Source organism: Microcaecilia unicolor, chromosome 4, assembly GCF_901765095.1.
Source record: "Microcaecilia unicolor chromosome 4, aMicUni1.1, whole genome shotgun sequence".
Classification (NCBI taxonomy): Eukaryota; Metazoa; Chordata; class Amphibia; order Gymnophiona; family Siphonopidae; genus Microcaecilia; species Microcaecilia unicolor.
This window is the reverse complement of record NC_044034.1, coordinates 249,077,225-249,099,369: the sequence shown is the minus strand read 5'-3', so window position 1 is coordinate 249,099,369 and position 22,145 is coordinate 249,077,225. Positions and strand designations below refer to the sequence as shown.

The following is a 22,145-nucleotide window of genomic DNA, read 5'->3' as shown; positions in this document are numbered from 1 at the left end:
GCTGAAATTTTGCAAAGAGCCATCGAGAGCACTGGGGATGCTCCCGCCGACCCTCCCGTTCTGTTGCCACGCGACCAAGGGGTGCGACATCTCGTTGGTTAACGGTCCACAGGCGGCACAGGTGCGGAGGAAAGGCGATTACAGTGTGCCATGGAGTAACGCAAAAGTAAGACTTTAACCTTGTGTGAAAGAATAGAAGTGCTGAAGAAATTAAAAAACGGGCAGAGCCAGGCATCTATTGCCCGAGAATATGGCGTGAACCCCAGTCAAATTTCGCGAATCTCGAAGCGGGAACACCAGCTTCTGGGAGACTGGCGAAGCAACAGAAACCCACAACGGAAACGTAAGCGGGCGGGAAAGGCTGAGGAGGTTGAGGAGGCTCTCCTTCGGTGGTTTTCACAGGTCAGGAGCAGACAGTTTCCTGTAAGCGGTCCGCTGCTCATGGAGAAAGCTGGCCAGTTAGCTGGCTGTCTTGGGCTAAATGACTTCAAAGCCACTGTCGGGTGGCTGGAAAGGTGGAAAAGAAGGAACAATATCACATTTAAGAAGCAGCACGGTGAGAGGCAGGATGCTGATGACTCGGGGGCTGAAAATTGGGTGGTGTCGGTCCTTCCTTCCATCCTGAACGAGTATGCACCTCGGGACATTTTCAACGCCGATGAAACCGGCCTCTACTGGCGGGCCATTCCTGATGGCACACTGGCATTCAAGCAGGCCACACCTACGGGAAGCAAAGCGTCCAAGGAACGGCTGACCATCCTCCTATGCTGCAATATGGATGGGGGTGAGAAGCTGGAACCCCTGGTCATCGGGAAGAGCAAACAGCCCCGTTGCTTCAAGAACGTGAAGCGGCTCCCTGTGTCATACCGGGCGAATGCCAATTCGTGGATGACTGGGGACCTTTGGAAGCAGTGGCTAAAGGATTTAAACAACAGAATGAGGGCACAGAAGCGTCCCATTTTGCTGCTCTGCGACAATTCTGCTGCTCACAATGCTCCTGCCAGGCTGTCTCATGTTAAGCTGGTCTTCCTGCCTCCAAACACTACCTCGCTGATCCAACCATTCGGGTCAGGGCATCATAGCCAATTTTAAAGCCCATTATCGTGCTCTTCTTCTAAGGCGTCTGATGGGCCTTATGGACGGACAGACTGGTGATAACAAACGTGCCATTGAACTGGCTCATTCTCTGTCCCTGTTGGATTCCCTGCACCTGCAGAAAGAAGCCTGGAATCGGGTCACACAGGCAACCATCATCAAATGCTACAGGCGGGCACGCTTTTTCAAGGATGCGGGCAGGGACCAAATGGATGCAGCCATGGCCAGCGTGGCAGATCAACAAGCTGCTGACATCCCAGCCGGTGTTAGCAAAGAGCAGTTCCACCGATACGTAGCTGTCGATTGCAGTATACAGACAGCCGGTGACAGCACGGATGTCGAGCTCTGCGCCTGCAAGCAGGCAACGGCCACTGATGAAGCAAGCGATCAGATGAGCAGCGAGGCACCGATCCAACAACCTCCTGCCACTTTCGCTACAGCACTGGAGGGTCTCAGCACCATTAGGGCCTACCTGGAGAACACTGGGTGTCAGAGCTATGAACGATTTTACCGTCTGGCAGACTTAATCTACGAAACCCAAAGACACCGTAGTGTGCAGAGGACTATCACTGACTATTTTAAGAAAGCCAAATAACAGAGACTGTATTGAGTGTACATTTAATAAACAGTAATGTTCATATGTTTATCAGATGTCAAGCTTCTTTGGCTCACAACGGTTAAGCGCACGCTCCTGTTAACTGCATCTATTTCTTCGGTCCCAGGCCCTTGCACTTAAGCGGATTGCACTGTATATGATTTTATAAATTTATAAATGTGAAAGAGGAGAATTTGATATGAGCTGCACCCACAGCTGAGCCACTGTCAGTGATACAAGCCGTTATATTACGGCCGCCATGAAGGCTCAATATATCACGAGAACCCCTCAACAGAAGTGGTAAAAGTGCAAAATTGTGCAAACAAATAAATAAAACAATAAACACATTTTTATACCATCCCATCTCTTATAAATACCCAGTCTCTTGTAAAATTATTCCAAGTTTACATAAGCATTCACTTTGTAACTGAAGACACAATGTTGCTTAATCGGAAGCACCAGAAATTTTTATATACAGCAGAACAAAAACACATCTCAATTTCCTTCTGAAGATTTTTTTATTTTTTGTTACATTTGTACCCCACGCTTTCCCACTCATGGCAGGCTCAATGCGGCGGGCAATGGAGGGTTGTGACTTGCCCAGAGTCACAAGGAGCTGCCTGTGCCGGGAATCGAACTCAGTTCCTCAGTTCCTCAGGACCAAAGTCCACCACCCTAACCACTAGGCCATTCCTACATAGTATTCCGTTTTGGAGATTCCTTCTCAGGGATGAAAGGTGCTAAATCCTCCTTAATTCAGGGTGACATTTCATTTCAAGTTCATGGTAGAAAAACTCACTGTAAATAAGTATTGAATTCCTGATTCTCCAATTGGTACTGTATGCCATCCTGTCATATGCTGAGACAAAGTTCGCAAAAGTCTTCAACCCCCTCTCTGCCCACTGGTGAAATATCTGAGTCTGCATACCTGGAGGAAAGTCCCCATTACCAAAGGCATGATAATGCATTACACCATATCTGCTTACATAGCCGCTGCCAAGTATCCCTAAGGACTTTGACCCAAACTAATCACTCGCCAAGGCAACCAAGCTGCACTGGTATACAGAATAAATATAGGGCTCAGCGGTTGCATCATATCCCTCTTCAGGTCCACCCAGCAAAGGACATGGTCCAAGATTTCTAGAGGGCCGATTTATGCCTCCCTAGCCAGATGGAACAGCCTACCTAAAACAAATATATAATCTGTTCTAGACAAATGGGTGTAAGCCCGCTTAGAAAGGTGCAGACACCTCCAGGCATCCATTAATTCAAGATTCTTACAAAAATACTCGGAAGTCCTTGTTTCTCTAGCCTGCCCTGAAGCAGCATGAGCTGATCTGTCCTGAGCAACATCCACTACTTTATTAAAATTGCCAGTCAGTATCAATGGCAAATCTGTAAATTGGGCACACATATGGAGTAATAACAGACAAAAACCCTTCCCCCCAGCATTTATTGAGGCTTACACAAAATCCTTCCTTTACATGTTAATCCAGAGAAAGAGAAACCTCCCAGACGAGCAACATCTGCTCTCTGCTTTCCCGAAGATGCATAATAGACTTCTACTACTCACTGCTTCCTCAGTTTTTGATGTTCTAGGCCACTGAGATGCATTTACTGAATAAAAGCAATTTGGGCTTTATGCCACTTAAGTGCGTGTAGAATTTTATATTTCTTAATGGGCAAGTTTATCCCTGACATTTTCCAGAATGCAGTTCTTAAACCATTAGCTGCCATCCCTGAATCTATCCATTGTCATATACAAAGATGATAACTTTAACTGCCCTCACTTAAAGGAGACCCATGTGCCCAGTCTCTATCCCAGTCCTACCCACTCTACCCACAGTGCCTTCTCCCAACTCCAACACCAATATCTGAACCACGTCATTACCCCTACCCCAGCCTACCACCCTCTACCCTTCCTCCCAACCCCTTCATCTTCCTTCCCCAGTGGGCCATCCCTTCACCCTTCATTATACCCCCCTACTAGTGCCAACCAGCTATGCTACAGGAGCCCACTTCCCTTCCAATCCTCCCCCACTGTACGACACTCCACTCTGGGAATCTAACTAATTAGCAGAGTTTTGTATCTAAATCTCTGCGCTTCATCCAAACCACTCCCCACATCCATATCACTCCATATCACTCCATATCTCCAATCCAACCTGTAGGATAAGGTAATCACAAAATAGATATTATTCTGTACTCGTTCACTAAGGATATGAAAGTACCTAATTGGCCCTTAGGTTCATGTAAGACTGATTCACATGAAAGGAATAATGCCAAAATGGAAATATATTGTTTTTTATAGATATAAAAATAACAATATGGCAAAATGCAAAGCAAGTTACAAAACTCTGTACACTACCCAAACTATACTGATTATTACACCAATAGATATATGAATATATATGATTAATTATACAACTATAATATCCTAAAAAAAGGATTACCAACATTTAGCAGCAGAATTAGGCTACTGACCATATGTCCTGGGACAAACCTGTCCTTCACAGGCAAACCAAGACTAACTACACCCGGCTATAGTAAGAAAATCCTTTAAGCTCACCCTTTGAGGTCCCATAGATTCAGAGTCCAAGGGGGTGATGAATCAGCTTCTCTTCTAAGCTCCAGCAGATTACCTGTTAGCTCTGATAGATCAGGAATAGTCCAAAGTCCCTGCTCTCAGGCTGGTTACTCAGGTCATGGAAAGTCAAAGAGTTGCTTTTGAACTGTTTTGTGCAGTGCTCAGCACAGAATTCAGTTCACAGGTGTTTGGCAGATCAGTCTGTCTAGCTCCTCTGAGAGAGATCTATACACCACGCTAATCTTCTTCTCTTCTCCCTTCCTCTGAGTTTTAATTCCTCCTCCTGTCTCCTGCCTATCTAGGGATTGCTTTGTTGCATCCCAAACGTAATGGCTTCATCTGCTTGATGACAAGGAAGGGAAAATTAGGTTCTTATCTTGGTAATTTTCTTTCCTTTAGTCATAGCAGATGAAGCCATGAGCCCTCCCTGTATGAGCCTCCCTGTGAATCTGTTTTTCAGGTTCTGTTCTAATTTCCTGAAGTTCCTTCCTTGGGAGAAAGTTGGAAAACAATCTTCAGGATTCATGTTCAGTTTAAATTTAGGAGGATGTGTTCATTCCCTCCAGCATGTTTTTTTTGGAGGATGTGTTGATTCTCTCCAGGAGGCGCGTGTGTTCCCCTCCACTTATACAATAAGGAGGATGAGTTTATTCCCTCCAGGAGGATGTGCATTCCCTCCTTTATGAGTTCATGCCCTTGTGATGGGCCATCGTTCGCTGTGAGGAAAGCTCTTGTGATTCCCATTGCGGTTTGCCATACTGCTTTGGAGGCTTCAAGTGCTGTGGGGGTTTGGGTGCTCTCTGTCTCCCCTGCTGGTTGGTGGGCGTGGCCCATGCGTAGTGGCTTCATCTGCTATGACTAAAGGAAAGAAAATTACCAAGGTAAGAACCTAATTTTCCCTTCTCTGGTGAGAGTTGCTGGTGACCTATACTTCAAGTGAGCCAAGTGAGTCATACCTCTTCTCTGGTGGGAGCTGTGGGTGAAGTATGATACAAGTGGCCTATACACACATGTCCAATCCCAGCAGTGTCTCTCTGTCCAGCAGATACCAATGGTCATGATAATGAGGCCTTGTGAATAGCAAACTCCCCTTTGTGGTTCACAGATGCTCCTGGAGACTCCGTGCTAGTGGATGGCTAGTTTGCAGTAAACAACATGTCCTTGGATGAAATCATCACAGCTATGCCAAGCAGTAGTGTTCCATGGTAGAAAGCTGTTTTTTGATGTATTCAGGCCACAGGCTGCAGAATCCCTATTAGATCAGGAAAAGATGGTTTAGGCTTACCAGGCCTCTGACCAGCAAAGGTGAGAGCAGGAAAATACCCCTACAAACCCCACCCCAATTGAGAGCAACAATTACTCATCACCACGGAGTCCTAGTCCTTTACACACACACACACACACACACACACACACTACACACACACACACACACACACTACACACACTACACACACTAACCTGTGCTTCTTATACTCTGTCACTCCCACCTCATCAAAGATCAGTTTTCTAACTGTCCATCATGCAGACCTGGACTTGATTGAATGCAGAGCCGTCACCTCCATAACCTGAATCCTTTTCACGCCTCACACATAAACTCTATCCCCCCATACACAAACCCTCCCCCAAGCATTACCTACTCCCTCATCCCGCCTCCCTCCTGCATAGCACACCATCAACAAATGAGAAAAAGAATCCACCCCCCCCAAATAACACCCATTCCAGCCTGCCACAATGCCATACTCATGCAAGGTTTGCAAGTGTGTGTGTTATGGAAGATCTGGGAAATATCATGCCCATATTCATTCCGAAGCCCCACTCCACCCCACCCCAATCCTTTATTAATTAAACCACAGTCCAGTCTAATATTGTTCCAGCTCCCCAGCCAAATGTTCATCAAAATTTGAGTCCAGCCAGTTTGTTGTAATAGTCTGACTCTTGCTGTGTACAAACACTACGTTCTTTGAGGACAAGCAGGCCTAGTTGTATTCTCATATGTGGGTAACATCATCCAACAGAGCTCAGTGCAGATACTGGCTAGCATGTAGATATTTCAAGAAAATTCTAGCACCACCCCACTGTGCATGCTGTAGTCCCTCAGTCTTTGTTTTTCCATGGAGCAGGGAGGACACGTCTTTGCAGTCTTCCCTTAGTACTTTTCTCTTTACCATTGCAGTGCCTTCCCATGTTGGTTTTTCTCCCTTGCTTACTTCATTATTTTCACTAGTTTTCAGAGCTTTTTTTTGAAGGGATACTGAGTACCAGCACCTTTTCCATTGTCTGCTAAAATTGACCCATGGTCCTCATATTTTAATGAAAGAGCTCAGGCTCTACAATCAAATTCTGCCTTGTCATAGATTCTGTGACTGGTTGCAGGGGGCCTAGCTATTGTGGGGTGGGTCCCTCAGTGATCACCCCACCCCCGAAGGGTGGCCTGGCATTTGAGTACTGGCACCTTTTTCGCTAGAAAATACGCACTGCTAGTTTCTGTTTTAATTTGTTTTCCCCTTTTAGTTTCTTAGTGTTTATGGCACTTCAACTTTTTCTTTCATTTTCGTAGCCCATTAGGCACGCTTAGGCCTGAGACCTGACCACGATTTCAAAATTGAGTAGTTTAATTTAGCTGCAATCATTTTTGTGATGTCCAAGAAGACCCCCAGTGGCTTTAAGAGGTGCACCCAATGCAGTTGGGTGATTTCTGTGATGGACCCGCACATTTGGTGTATCGGGTTCCTTGGGCCTAACCATGAGCCTAACACTTGTTCTCTCTGTTTTAAAATGCAGTTGAGGATATAGAGGGCTCTTCAGGTCCAGCAGGAGAGATATTTTGGCTCCTCGAAGGCCGATCCATCAACATTAGCACCAGAAAATTTGACCTTGATGGCTGCCCAGACTTCAGCTACCACTGAGAATGCACCGACATCAAGGAGGTCTCCATCTCCCTCGACATCGGGCACTGATAGTAAGTCCAGGGACTGATCAACATTGAGCCTGACACTGAGGACGCATACGAGTTTGATGTCTTCATCAGCATCGAAGGACCGCAGTGCTCAGCATCAGGGGAAGCCCAAAAAGCACAAGCATCAGTCCTCCTCGATGCACAGTGCTGAGAACGCCAGGGCATTGGTATCACTGGTACCACTGTCACAGAGAGGAGTGCTCCCCCTCCATGGTGGAGGTGCTGGTGCGCCAGTCTCTGGGCAGCTAAGTTCCCGCTTCCGGTTAGGTACCAGCTGCTTTGCAGGCTGTCCCTGTCCCATCTTCCCAGCCTTTGCCGATGACTACCTTTCAGAATCAGTGCCAAGCCATGCTAAGGGAGGAGTTGGTGCAGATGCCACAGCTGCCGATCACTCAGGCTTAGAGGGTGCTTGCACCAGCTGCTGCTCAGTTCCCACTCCTTCCTTAGGCTCTTACCTTGCCTGTAGATTGGTCTTCGATGCCAGTGTCCTGACGGGTGTCGATGTCAGTATTGGCCCATGCAGTACCACTCAACATTGAGAGAGGAAGCTTCCCCAGAGTCTGAGGGTAGGGCTGTATCCTGGTGCCCTTCAGGGCATGGGCATGATCCCACTGAGCTGGGGCAAGCTCAGACTCACTCTATTCAACCTGAGTGCTGTGAGGAGTCTGATTGGGACTTCTCATGGGACTCGGAGGAGGACCTCATTACTTCTCAGAGGAGGAGTCTTATTGGGTCTCTTCTGATCCCTTCTCACCTCAAGAGAGATGTAAATCTCCATTTGAGGGTCTCCTCTTCACAGGTTTTGTGAAGGAGATGGCTTCGGCCATCCCATTTAAGTTGGAGACAGTGGAGCAACCCAGGGCAGAGATGTTAATCTGTCCTGGATTGAGTTATCTCCTAAGGAAGGGGTCTTAGTTCCATTACACCTTTATCCTTAAAGATGTACTGACGAAGACCTGGGAATCTCCCCTCTTAGTGCAGGTTACACCCAAGAAGGTGGATACGCAGTACCATATCCAGAAGTCTCCCAGATTCGAGAGGGCTCAGTTCCCTCACCTGCTCTGGCAGTCGAATCCACCCTCAAATGACCCCTGAGTTCCAGAACTCGTGCCTTGGCTCCCCCAGGCAGAGAGGCTCAGACAGTGGACTCATTTGGGAGAAAGCTTTATCAGGCCTCAATGCTTATGGCCTGCAGCCAGTCCTAACAGCTCTATATGAGCATTTACTTGAAGTCTTTGTTACACAATACTCTTAGTCTTATAGATTCTCTGCCTCAGGAGCAGGCTGCAGAGCTTCACCAGTTGGCCATTAAGCAGCTGGAGTGCAGAAAGTATCTGGCCAGGGGTACTTATGACACTTTTGACGTTGCATCCAGACTCTGCCATCGGTGTGGGGATGCGCAGAATCTCATGGCTGCATGTCTCTGAGCTAGTAACAGTGGTTAATGGACGTACCATGCTGAGGAGCTAATCTTTTGAGGGACAAGGTGGAGGAGGTCACTGACCTTATCAAGAAGTATACTGACACCATCCAGTCCCTCTCTCAGCAGCCTCCAGCTGCATCCTCCTCTACTAGGAGATTTTTGAGTGGGCCTTGGTGGTGGCTCTACTACTTTCAAAGGCGTAGGTTTCTGCCGCCTTCTTGCTCTGCCCATCAACCCCAGTCCCAGCTTTCTCCCCAGTCAAACAAGCTTTTGGCTGGCTCCAGGAGAGCATAACCACAGTCCAAGTAACCATCCCAAACAACCTTCCAATAGGGGTGAGGCTCAGTTTATTCCATCAAAGGTGACCCATTGTAATCTCTGACAGGTGGGTTCTTCAAATAGTCCGTCTTGGTTATTCATGTTATTGGCATCAGTGACCACTAGATTACCCACTGAAAGTATCTTACATCAACTCTCCGCACAAGCTGGTACAAGTAGAGGAAATCTCCGCCCTTCTACAAGCCAATGTAGTCAAACCTGTGCCACCAGGGGAAGAATGAAAGGATTCTCTTCCAGGTACTTCCTTGTGCCCAAGAAGATGGGGGGGGGGGGGGGATTCCATCCTATCCTAGACCTAAGGGCCCTAACAAATTCTTGGTCAAAGAAAAGGATGCTTTCCCTGGGCACCCTCCTCCTCATGATTCAGGAACAAGACTGGCTATGCTGTCTGGACTTGAAGGATGCCTATACTCACGTATCAATACTTCCCAGATTTTGGCATTGTGTTCTACCTTTTGGCCTTGCGTCAACTCCCAGGGTATTCACCAAATGTCTAGCAGTAGTTGTAGCATTGCTACGCAAATGAGGTGTTTACGTGTTTCCCTATCTGGACGATTGGCTGGTCAAGATCATATCACAGGAGGGAGCGCAAGAGTCAATGCAGAGAACTATTCAGATGCTAGAGCTACTAGAGTTCGTCATAAATTACCTCAAGTCCCACCTTCTCCCATTTCAGCAATTGGAATACATTGGAGCTCTGCTTAATACAATGCAAACTCGGGCTTTTCTGCTCCAAGTGAGAGTGAATGCATTGGTAGCAATTGCCTCGCAGGTTCAAAGCAGCAAGCAGGTCACAGCCCTGCAGATGTTGAGACTGTTGGGCCACATGTCCTCCACAGTGCATGTCACTCCCATGGCTCTTCTCCATTTAAGAGAGGCCCAATGAATGCTAGCTTTCCAGAGGTCTCATGCAGCTGGGAATCTAGCAGATGTCATCTAGATCCCTCCAGGGTTGGGTCACTCCCTTCTCTAGTGGACAATTTGGTCGAATTTGATTGTGGGAGTACCATTCCAAATTCCACCTCCTCAAAGGTAATGACAATGGATGCATCCAACCTGGGATGGGGAACTCATGTTAATGGGCTTCACACCCAGGGGTCATGGTTTGCTCAGGAGACAGATCTCCATATCAAGCCCCTCAAGGTGGGGACTATTTGGAACACTCTAAAGGCTTTCGGAGATCAGCTGCAGAACCGAATTATTCTCATCCAAATGGACAATTAGGTTGCAATGTACTGTGTAAACAAATAGGGGGGTACAGGATCCTACCCCTTGTGTCAGGAAGCGATAGGGATGTGGCAGTGGGTCCTCCTTAACGGGATTGTTCCTGTGAGCCACGTACCTAGCGGGAAAAGACAATATAAAAGAAGTGTCCCAAAAAAAGAACAAGAAACATTAAGCTATGCTGTTAGATAAAATCACTGAAGGAGAATCGATGGCATAAGGAAAAAGTCACCTGCAAAGTGCTTTGTGTGTGTGATAAATGCCCTCCATGTTTGTTTACCCAAGGGAAAGAGAATGAGTATGTTGACAGTAGTTGTGCCACAATAGTTGTATGAAACAGGAAAAAAAAAATGAATGTTTACCAACTAAGTCAGATTTTTTTTTTGCTATTTAAAGCAATATTTTAATATGTTATTTATGTTTACTGGTATGGCTATTCATTAGTTTATCCTTTACTTACATGTATTACAATTATTAGTTTATTTCTTTTTTAGAGTCTATACCCCTGATGCAGGCATGCGCTGAAGTGTGGTTACATTGGGTCTGGATTATTTAATAAATGTCTACATGCCACACTAGTGATTCTTCTATGTGTTTTTTCCTTAGTTTGTTTTTTGTACTGATTACTTTGATCCGCCTCTCCAGTGAGTGCTGGGCAGGAGCAATCCCCTTTGCTTCTGCCTGCTCAGTCCTGCCTCCATAATGACATCTCTAATGGTAGTCTTCTGCTACTACTGCTAGGGGTCATTTTGTCATATTTCCTTATACAGGGGCTTCAGAGAGGTCTTCAGAGGGGGTGGCCTTGGTCAGGGGTGCTTTGCGGGGGGGGGGGGGGGTCATGATCTAGGAGATGATTTGGGGGGGGTCTTGATCCGGTGGTGCATTGGTGGTGCATGATGGGAGAGGTTAACAGGAGTACCACGGCCCCTTTAACATTGGACCCAGTATTGTTGGGCCATGGCTTTTCAGGCCTGATTGCCCAGGCACATACAATGTTTGTTTATTCATCTCTTAGTATACCATCTTCATTGGGTACAAGCAAAGCTGTCCAATGCTAAAATCAAGTAGGAAAGGAACTACAATAAATCATATCAGTAAGTCTAGAAAGGAAAGCACTAATGAAAGAAGAAAACAAACCAAAGAGAAAAAAAAGAACAGGTGGTTCGCGAGCAGGGTTATTCTTTTACCACAGGGTTCAGCAACCTGTGGTACTAAGATACTGCAGATTGCTGAATCCCATGGTAAATCAAGGTGCAGTAAAAGCTCACATTTTACCACAGCTTGATAAATTCCCCCTTATTTTGTTTGACACAATACCCTTTTTATCCCTCCTCCAATTTGATCCACCCTACCATTGCAATATAATTTGGTATCACATTGTCCCATTGGTTATCCTCCTCCTACCATGTTTCAGAGATGCCTATTATGTCTATCTCTTCTTTTATTGTTATATACTCGCTGCCAGACTGCTGACTGCATCTTAGCATTGATGAGTTATTTAGTCATTTAGAGTTGCTAGGGGAGTAGGGATACCTAAACTAATATAAAGGGCTTTAATATTACTTTCTTTATTTTATGCTTTTATTTTGTTTATTTCTCACTGAATTGTAAATAATTTGTTAACTTAGGCAAAAGAACCTAAGACCCTATAATCAATCTAATATGTACCTTTTAATGTTCTAGGTCTATAACAACTAAATTTAAACTGAGGCAAAAGAATTTAAGACCTTCTAAGAAAGAACAGTCAGAGATAAATGATTCCAAATTACCCCATCAACTGCTACACAGGTTGTTAATATAATTAAAATGCATTTTTTAAATTGTCTATATGCCAATGCCAGAAGTCTGAAAAAATAAGATGAGAGTTTGAATATATGTTGGTAAATGAATGTAGACATAATAGGCATCCATAATAGTGGAAGGAGGGTAGGAATGGCATACCATGGTACCAAGATATACATTAAATCAATATGATACAGTGAATCAAATTGGTAGAGAAGTGGCACTGTATGTTAAGGATGGCAGAAAGTCAAACAGGATAAAATAATATGTAAGAAACAATATGCAATGTGGAATCTTTATGGATAGAAATTCCAGGTGAGATAGGCAGGAGTATACTGGAAGGATTATACTACTGTTGAGCTGGACATCATCAAGAAGACAGAAAGTGAAATGCTAACAGAAATGAAGAAGGCTAACAAGTTTGGCAGCACAGTAATAATAGTGAGATTTTAGTTATCCTAACATTGTTTGAGAAAAGGTCTCATCAGAACATGACAGGGAAGTACAGTTTCTAGGTGCAATAAATGACTTCTTCATAGAGCAGTTATTCAAGGAGATGGCAAGAAAGGGAAGCACTTTTACTAGTAGGCAAAACTTGGTACAAGTGGTAATGGTGTTGGTGCCCCTAGGCAATAGCGATCACACAGCAATCAAATTTGTCATTTCTAGAAGAAAGACGCTAAACAACTATTGCTGTAGCACTTAATTTTAAAAAGAACAGTGTCTAGGGTCAAAAGGTGCATGAGACATGGACATTATTTTAAAAGACCATTTTGGAAGCCCAAATAAAATATATTCCATGCATTTAAATAAAATTTGAAAAGGCCCAAATATTAGCCATTGTGGTTTAATGATGAGGTGAAAGAGACGGGGATATCCAAAATTCAAAAGAGCATTTTTCAGGAAATGGAAATCAGATCTTAATTTATTTTATTTTTATTTTTGTTACATTTGTACCCCGCGCTTTCCCACTCATGGCAGGCTCAATGCGGCTTACGTGGGGCAATGGAGGGTTAAGTGACTTGCCCAGAGTCACAAGGAGCTGCCTGTGCCTGAAGTGGGAATCGAACTCAGTTCCTCAGTTCCCCAGGACCAAAGTCCACCACCCTAACCACTAATATTAAAGCCCTTTATATTAGTTTAGGTATCCCTACTCCCCTAGCAACTTTAAATGACTAGTGTTGAGCCATAAGCACTGGCAGGTTAGATGAAAAGAAGCCTGCTGTAGAAGAAGTAATATTAAAATCCTTTTCAAGTTATCTGAAGCAAAAAGCCCGTGAGGGAGTTGATCAGATCACTGGAAGACCAAGAGGTAAAAGGAGGGCTCAGGAAGGACAAGGTAATATTTTCTTTTCCTCTGTCTATACTAAAGAAGTTATTAGGGTCATAACCACACTGAAAATCTCCTTTGAATGATAATGATTCAGAGCAAGTAAAGCATATCAGTATATAGAACACCCAAACCAAACAATATTCATCCTAGGGGATCCGGAACAGCTCAAATATAACATTGCTAACCTGTTACTAGTAATCTCTGACCTATCATTTAAATTGACCATGATACCCAGGGACTGGAGAATGGACAATGTGATACCAATTTTTAAAAGGTCTCTTGAGTTTGATAAACTACAGACTGATGAGCCTGACATCGGTGCTAGCTAAAATGGTTGAAACTGTACAAAAACAAATACCATATAGACATGGCTTAATGGAAGTGAGTCAACGTGGGTTCAGTAAAGGCAAGTCTTGCTTTACCAATTTATTAGTGTCTTTTGATGTTGTACTCAAACAAAGTGGATAATGGCAAGCCGGTTGATACAATGAATTTAAATGTTCAGAAAGTGAATGATTAAGTCCCTTATGACAGGCTCCTTAGGAAATCATAGAATCATGGAATAGGATGACATGCCTTTGTGGATTGCAAACTGACTAAAAGGCAGAATCCAAGTAATAAGACTAAATGGTCAGGTATCCAAATGGAAGAGTGTCCCAAAGGTCTGCACTGGGACTGTACTGATTACCATATTCATAAATGCTCTGGACACAAGGAGTGATAAGTGACTTGGATAACACAAATGTATTTTAAGTCATTAAAACTGTAGACAGTTGAGTGTATTTGCAGTAGTGCTGTCCAATTCACGATTCGAATCGATTAGTCGATTCGTTTTGGGTGAATCAATTTAATTCAGAAAAAAATTGAGAGTCCCAAGTTGGGACTTCACTACTTCCCTCCCGCTGTCACCAATCCGCTGCTGCTGCTTCCCTCCCTCTCGCTGTCACCCAAGCGGCTGCAGCTGCTTCCCTCCCTCCCTCCTTCCCGCAGCAGCGGTTACAAGAAGATAAACTAATTTACTCTGTATTGGCACAGGCTGCCGACTCTGTCCCAGAACAGGAGAAAGTGACAACAGGTCGGGACCGGAAGCTGCGCCAAGCTGCTAATGGAGAGTCCATGTGGTTGTTTCTTGGGAGATGAAAATAAAAGGTCCAAAGCTTGAAGTTTCGGCAGCAAGCATTTGTTTGATGGAAAGCCAATTATCTTAATGTTCTGTATGAGTAAGAAATGTCAACTTTTTGAACTGCACATCCAAAGCACATGCTATGGACAGAAACTTAGCATTGAAATTTTGCTTGTGGCTGCTAAGTTTTGCACAAAATTTCTCCTTAAAGTGAATTATGTATGCAGGCTCATCATCAGATATGGTAAACTCACACATCAAATTGCAAATTATTATTATTAGGATTTATTTACTGCCTTTTTGAAGGAATTCACTCAAGGTGCTGTACAATAAGAATAGATCAAACATGAGCAATAGGCAATTACAACAGTAAAAATATTCAAATAACAATACAAAATATGGCATAGTATACTATTGTAGGCAGAACAAACTGAACAGGATACATATTTCTCTCCACAAAGGTGTTCTGTGGCAAATTTGCATGGTTCAAGTACTTTACTAAGTTTTTCAATCTTCTCCCTTTCTGCCTTTGTTAAGAGTGCAGGTGAGTTTTTAATGCTCTGCCAAAGTTGACATGACTGGCTTCTTGTGTTTCAGCAGCCATTCAAGCATGTCAAAAGTACTGTTCCATCTTGTTAGCACATCTTAGATCAGTTGCTCTTCAGGCAATTCTTTTAATTGCTGTTATGTATGACGGTCTGAAGTATTGGCAGAACTGTGTTTGAAGTGACATACTATTTTTTGACATTCACAAAGAGCCACATCAATTCCAGCCTCTTGTATAGCAGCATTTACACAGAGCTGCCATACATGTGCCATATAAGGAATGTGCTCATAGGGCAGAAAAAAAGCTGCCTTAACCATATTTCTAGCATTGTCAGTCCTAAAAGTAGCAATTGCATCCTGAAGATGCTATTCATCAAGTATATATTTGACATGGTCAGCCACATGTTCAGCTGTGTGTCTTTCTTTAAAATTAAAAATTCCAAGAGCCATTGACTGAAGACACTAGTTTTCATTGATGAAATGCACAGTTGTTCCAAGATAGCTGTCATTCCCAACAGAAGTCCAGTAATCTGCAATTATAGTACACATGTAGCGTTAGATAAATGCATAATTTTTTCTGCTTTTTATGATCATAAAGTTCAGATAACTTTTATTTAATGGTAGCTTGTGATGGCAAAACGTAGGTAGAGTCAGAAGTGGCCACCTGGAGAAGTCTGAGCAGCACTGAATCTGTTGCCACACATTAATCAATCGGCAGTCCATAGCAATCCATTATATCAATGCATTGGTCATTGCATCAGCTTTCGCCTTACAATAGTTGATTTTATGAAGTTGTTTTCAATTTTTCGGTTGTCAGATGAATTAAGTTCCAGGAACTGAAGCTTTTGATGAGTGAACAAAAAGGATGTTTGCTTTTAAGGTGGTAAGTCAGCATAGTGAGGCTTCTATGGTATTTGAAATCCTTACCACACTAGCAGTTCTGAGTGAAGTCTGTGGCACTAGCAACTCTGAGTGGAGTTGGTGGCACCTACAGCTCTGAGTGAAGTCGGTGGCGCCTACAGCTCTCAACGGAGTCGGCGGCGCCTACGGCTCTCAACGGAGTCGGCGGCGCCTACAGCTCTCAACGGAGTCGGCGGCGCCTACAGCTCTCAACAGAGTCAGCGACACTAGCAGCAAGTCGGCATTAATTGTCCAGCCCTACCAAAAAATAAAATATAATTTTTTTACCTTTGTTGTTGATTTTATTTTTATAATTTATTTATAAATTCTTGTATCCCACTGTTATCTAAAATCATCTTCCCTTCCCCTTCCCTCCATTTCATGGGCACCATGTCCTCCCTTCCCTTTCCCTCCATTAGTACCATCTCCTCCCATCCCTCCATGCATGATCTTCACCATATCCCCCCCTTCTCTTTTTCCTCCCCTCCCTTCTATGGCTACAATCTCCCTTCTTTGATTCTTCCATCCCCTATTTCCAGCATGTGTCCTGCTACCCCCCCACCCCAAAAAAATCTTTCTCTCTCTCTCCCCCCTAAGCACCTCTTCTTACCTCTCCTGACACTCCAGAAGCTCCCTGTCCTCTGTGCGGTTCTTCTCCCTGCTCCTCACGGCCCTCTGCTGCAGTGAAAGTACACTGCTTCTCACCTGGCACCAAACCTCTCTCTGTAACAGGAAGTTCTGTCAGAGGAGGCAGGCACCCTCTCTTACCACCTCCCTCCCCTCCCTTGGCACCATTCTCCTCCCTCCCCTGACACCATTCTCCTCCAACCTCCCCTCCCCTCCCCTGGCACCATTTCCTCCTTTTTCCCTTCCCCTGGTACCGTCTCCTCCCACCTCCCTCCCCTCCATGGGCACCATCTCCTGTCTTCCTCTTCCCTGGCACCATCTCCTCCCACCTCCTCCTCCATGGGCATATCTGTCTACTTGTAAACTTCCATGAGCTAAGACTGCCTATTATGTGTCTGTAAATCTTTTGTAAATTTGGTGATGCTATACAAATAATAATAAAAGTGTCTAGCTTAGTCGTGATGCTAGTCAATAAAACATTCAGGAGCCTAATAAAGAAACTCTTACCTTATTAGCATGACCCTATCCTTACAAGAAAACAGAACCTCGATGAAAGGCTGTTGAGCTACAGAATCCATTGCACTACAATTTAATCAGTGGCACAAATACCAAGGGAATTAAAACATTCACTGTTTATTCTTAAAAACTCGGCAAAAATAAATAAAAAAGCACTGGTGAGATATATTTAGGAGCTTTATTAGATTTAGATGTGGAAGCCATCATAGGAATATGATCTGAACTGATAAATGATTTTTCTCTGAGGTCAAGCAGAACATCCTATTATCACAGATGTGTGACATCTGGCAGAGCCCCAGCACAGATGCTGCCCAGCGTTCTAACTTTTCTAGAAGCCATTGGCAGCACCGACCATGCATGCATGCTTGCATACCTTCCTGCTCGCCTCAGCTGCATGAGACCACCTCAGCTGCATGAGACCAGGTAGTCATCTTTTTTTCCTCAGAACTGAGAGGACATCCTTTTTGCCTGTTCTCCTCAACTCATTTCTTTTGGTGACCTTTTTGATAGCCTTCTCATATGAGCGACATGGGTCCATTTTTTGTTTGTCCCCTAGTAGTTTTATTTTTTTCTGCATTTTTAAGTATCCTTTAATTTTCCACCGCTCTGTGTCTCGCTTAAGTCTGAGTTCTCCAGCCAGGCGCTATTCTTTTTTTTTTCCCAACAATTGAGCCATTTGATTTTGCTGCAGTTATTTTTCCTCCAATGTCCCAAAAGCTCCCAGTGGATTTAGAAAATGCTCTTGGTACTGCAAGGTCATGTCTGTGACTGACCCTCACAACTGGTGCTTGCCATGCCTTAGACCGAACCACAAGGCCTCTTGTTGTAAGCACTGTTCTCAGCTGCAGAAAAGGACTCTTTAAGAGTCAAGATGTATTGCACGAGCACAAGAGATGTTTTGGTGCATTGGACACTGGCGATGCACTGGCATCAAGGAGGTCTGTGCTTGCCTCCAACTTGTCAGGTGGAGATGAAGAAGCATTGACATTAGACCTTCTTGAAGCAAGGTGCCAGGAGCTGTAGGACATCAGCATTGTCGGTACCTGAGAAGCATCTGCACCTTGAGTACTGCTCTCCCTCCGTGGAGTCAGTGCCAATGCAACAGCCTCACTGGAGTCAGGATTAGGCTTCTGATTTTGGACCTGCTGCCTTCTCAGGCTGTCCCCGCACTGGCCCCACCTTTACTAATGCCTGCTCTCGAGTAGCAGTGGCATGTTACAAGAGGAGCTGAAGCATATCCTGGCTCAATGAGACATCGAGGTTGTCATTGTCAACATTGGTACCACCACAGTCAATCTTGGACATCCATGCCCTGCCTGTTGGCCTTGCCTAGACACCGGTGCCTCACAGGGCAACAGAGCCGGCGCCATCCAAGACAGTGCTCCTCTCCAGAACATCTTCGATGCTGCTTTTAACTCCTAAACCTAAACCTAACCCTTCAACTGTCCCCTATCCCTGATATGTCCTGTCTGTCCTAACCCTTATCCCTTGTCCTGTCTGTCATGATTAGATTGTAAGCGCTATCGAGCAGGGACTGTCTCTCCATGTTCAAGTGTGAAGCGCAGCTTACGTCCGGTAGCGCTATAGAAATGATTAGTAGTAGTATCATGGGAAGAAGCTCCCTTGGAGTCCAGGAGAAGACCTGTTTCTTGGCACTCCAGCCCAGAGTCTGGCTATGAGTCTAGTGGTCCAAGGTGGTCACCCAGCTGTCTCAGGAAGTGTACTTTGCTGAGTCTGATTTAAACTGCTCTTGGGTGTCTGAGTTGGAACCAGAGGACCTCTTGGAGGAGGAATCCCCTGGTCTTCCCTCAGTCCCTTCCTGAGGGGAGCTGTCCTTTATCACTTTTTTGCGGTCTGGCCCATTTAAATTGGATATTGAGGATAAGCCTGGGGCTGAGATGTTGGATGTCCTCAAATATGATGCTCCTCCCAAGGAAGCTGTGAGAGTGCCTGTGCTCAGCATCCGTCAGGCTGTGCTGATGAAAAACTGGGAAAACCCCCTCTCTGTGCAGCACATTCACAAGAAGGCCGACTCTATGTGCAGAATCCAGAAGGCTCTCAGATTTCAGGAGCAACAGCATCCTCACCATTCAATGTTGGTCAAATCCACCTCTCAAAAGGGCCAGAACTTGCAGGACTCACACCTCAGTGCTCCCAGGGAAGGATACTCAGACTCTGGAGTCTTTTGGTAGGAAAGGTTTTCAGGGCTCTATGCTCATGTCCTGCATATAGTCCTACCAGCTCTACATGAGCATCCACTTGAAGAACTTTGTGTGTAGTGTGGCAGAGTTCACAGACACTTTGGTCCCAGATCTAGTGGCCAAGCAGAAGGAGTGCCTGGGTCTCCAGAATTGACTGTAAAGGGACAAAGGTTGTCACAGATGACCTTGATGCTTTTGATGTGACATCCAGCGTCTCCACAATAGATATTGGCATGTACAGACTCGCCCAGAGGGCCTATTGGTAAAAGGAAAGCTGAATTTGTTTCCAAGCAATATGGGCCCTTATAGCATAAGAACATAAGAGTAGCCATTGGGTCAGACCAATGGTCTATCTAACCCAGTATCCTGTTTTCCAAACAGTGGCCAAGCAGTGCCTGGCAGAAATCCAAGTCATGGCAACACTCCATACTACAAATCCCAGGGCAAGCAGTTGCTTCCCATGTCTGTCTCAATAGAAGACTATGGACTTTTCCTCCAGGAATGTGTCCAAACCTTTTTCAAACCCACACTAACTACTGTTACCACATCCTCCGGCTAAGAGTTCCAGAGCTTAACCATTCGTTGGGTTAAAAAATATTTCCTCCTATTTCTTTTAAAAGTATTTCCATATAACTTCCTCGAGTGTCCCTAGTCTTTGTACTTTTGGAACAAGTAAAAAATCGATTTACTTCTACTCGATGTACACCACTCGGGATTTTGTAGACCTCAATCATGTCTCCCCACATCTGTCTCTTTTCCAAGCTGAAGAGCCCTAACCTCAGTACATCTCCAACCAGTGAATTCTCAAAATAGTCTGGGTGGGTTACGCTCTTCATTGATGAGAACTTACTCCAAATTGCCATCAAGAATGTCAAAGTTAAGTTCTAAGCACCAGGAATTGCTTGCAGAGGAACTCTTATCTTCAGGCCCATGCAGTTGAACCCGTTCCACGAAGGGAAGAAGGGAAGGGATTTTATTCCAAGTATTTCCTTGTGCCCAAATAAATGGAGTTATTTTGTCCCATCCTAGATCTAAGGGTCCTGAACAGGTACTTGGTCAAAGAAAAGTTCAGGATGGTTTCCCTGGGCACCTTGCTTCCCATGATTCAGGCAAATGATTGGCTATGCTCTCTGGACCTAAAGAATGCTTACACTCACATATATATATGCCCCAGTCATAGGATGTGTCTCAGATTTTAAATAGGGAAAAACCATTACCATTATCATGTTCTTTCTTTTGGCCTTGCATCTGCACCCATAGTCTAAATGCCCTGCAGCAGTTTCAGCATCGCTATGCAAACTATGAGTGCCCATGTTTTCCTACCTACATGATTGGCTAGCAAACAGCATATCAAAAGAAGGAGTACTCAAGAATCAATGCAATAAAGTGTTTGGATGCTGGAACTGCTATAATTTGTTATAAACACCCAAAGTCCCATCTCCACCCACTTCAATGATTGGAGTTCAGATGAGTCCTGCTAGACATGATTCAGGCCTGAGCCATCTTACCAGCCTCAAATGTAGATGCCCTGGTCGGAATCACCCACCAGGTTTAGCAAAGCCAGTAGGTCACAGCTTGGCAGATGTTGAGGTTGTTAGGCCACATGGCCTCTTCTGTCTATGTCACACCTGTAGCATTCCTCCATTTGGAGAATGGCCCAATGGACTTTAGCTTCCCAGTAGCACCAAGTCAAGGGGAACCTAGTGGATGAAACCACTGTCACCCTGGATCTCAGAGAGTTGCTCTTGTGGTGGACAATTTGGAAAAATTTGATGGAGGGAAAACCATTCCAAATTCCTCCACCACACAAGACGTTGGCGATGGATGCATCTAGCCTAAGCTGGGGAGCTCATGTGAATGGGCTTCACACTCAGAGTCAGTGGTATGCCTAGGAGGCACATCAATCTCCTGGAACTATGAGCTATTGGGAATACTGTAAATACTTTCTGAGATTGACTGGTGTACAAAATCATCCTCATACAGACAATCAGGTTTTAATGTACTATGTCAACAAGTAGGGAGGCATGGGCTCATAGCTCTTATGTCAGGAAGCCATCAGGATGTGGCACTTGGCATCCAGTCAAGGCATGGTGCTGAGGGCCACATACCTAGGTCTGGCTGACATTGAGCAGGGTGATGCAACCACACACATGATCCCTCAACACGGGTGTTGTTCCTGACATCTTCTGAGAATGGGGCACTCCCTTGGATTTCTTCATCACTCATCTCAACAACAAAGTCCCTCAATTCTGACCCAAGCTGAGATCACACAGCAGACTAGCACTAAATTCCTTTCTCCACGACCGGGGAAAGAGTTTCCTGTATGCATATCCTCCAATACTTTTGGTGGGGAAGAGGGACCATGATCCTCATTATGTCCTATTGGTCGAGGCAGATATGGCTCCCTCTACTTCTGGATTTGTTCTCCGAAAAAACCATGGAGTATTTTCTGAGTTTTATTACTCAGAATGAAGGATATCTTCTCCATCCCAGCCTTCAATACCTAGCCATCACTGCTTGGATGTTGAGAGCTTAGAACTGTTTGAAAGTCAAAAATTAAATGCACCCAGAGGGTCATGTCACAGCTCACAATGTCAGAGCCATGGCTCCATTGATAGCCCACTTGAGATCAGCCTCCATCAAGGAGATTTGCAAATCTTGCAACATGGTTATCATTCCATACATTCACATCTCACTTCTGCCTACAGCAGGATTCCCGACGTGACAGCCAGTTCGGTCAGACAGTCCTACAGAATGTGTTCAGGGTCTAGAATCCAACTCTACCACCCATCATAGGCCCTTTTTTATTCTGTTCCAGGCTGCACAAAAAAAAAAATAAAACAAAGTATATTTACTTGGTTTCTTGTTGGCCTTGCCTGTTGCAGGCCCCCTGTT

The 22,145-nt window shown here is 44.8% G+C and overlaps 1 protein-coding gene across 8 annotated transcripts in view; it reads left to right on the top strand.

The window, feature by feature from the left end:
• Nucleotides 1-22,145, top strand: part of TSGA10 (testis specific 10) — a 302,307-nt gene that overhangs the window by 191,017 nt on the left and 89,145 nt on the right. The window lies entirely within an intron of this gene.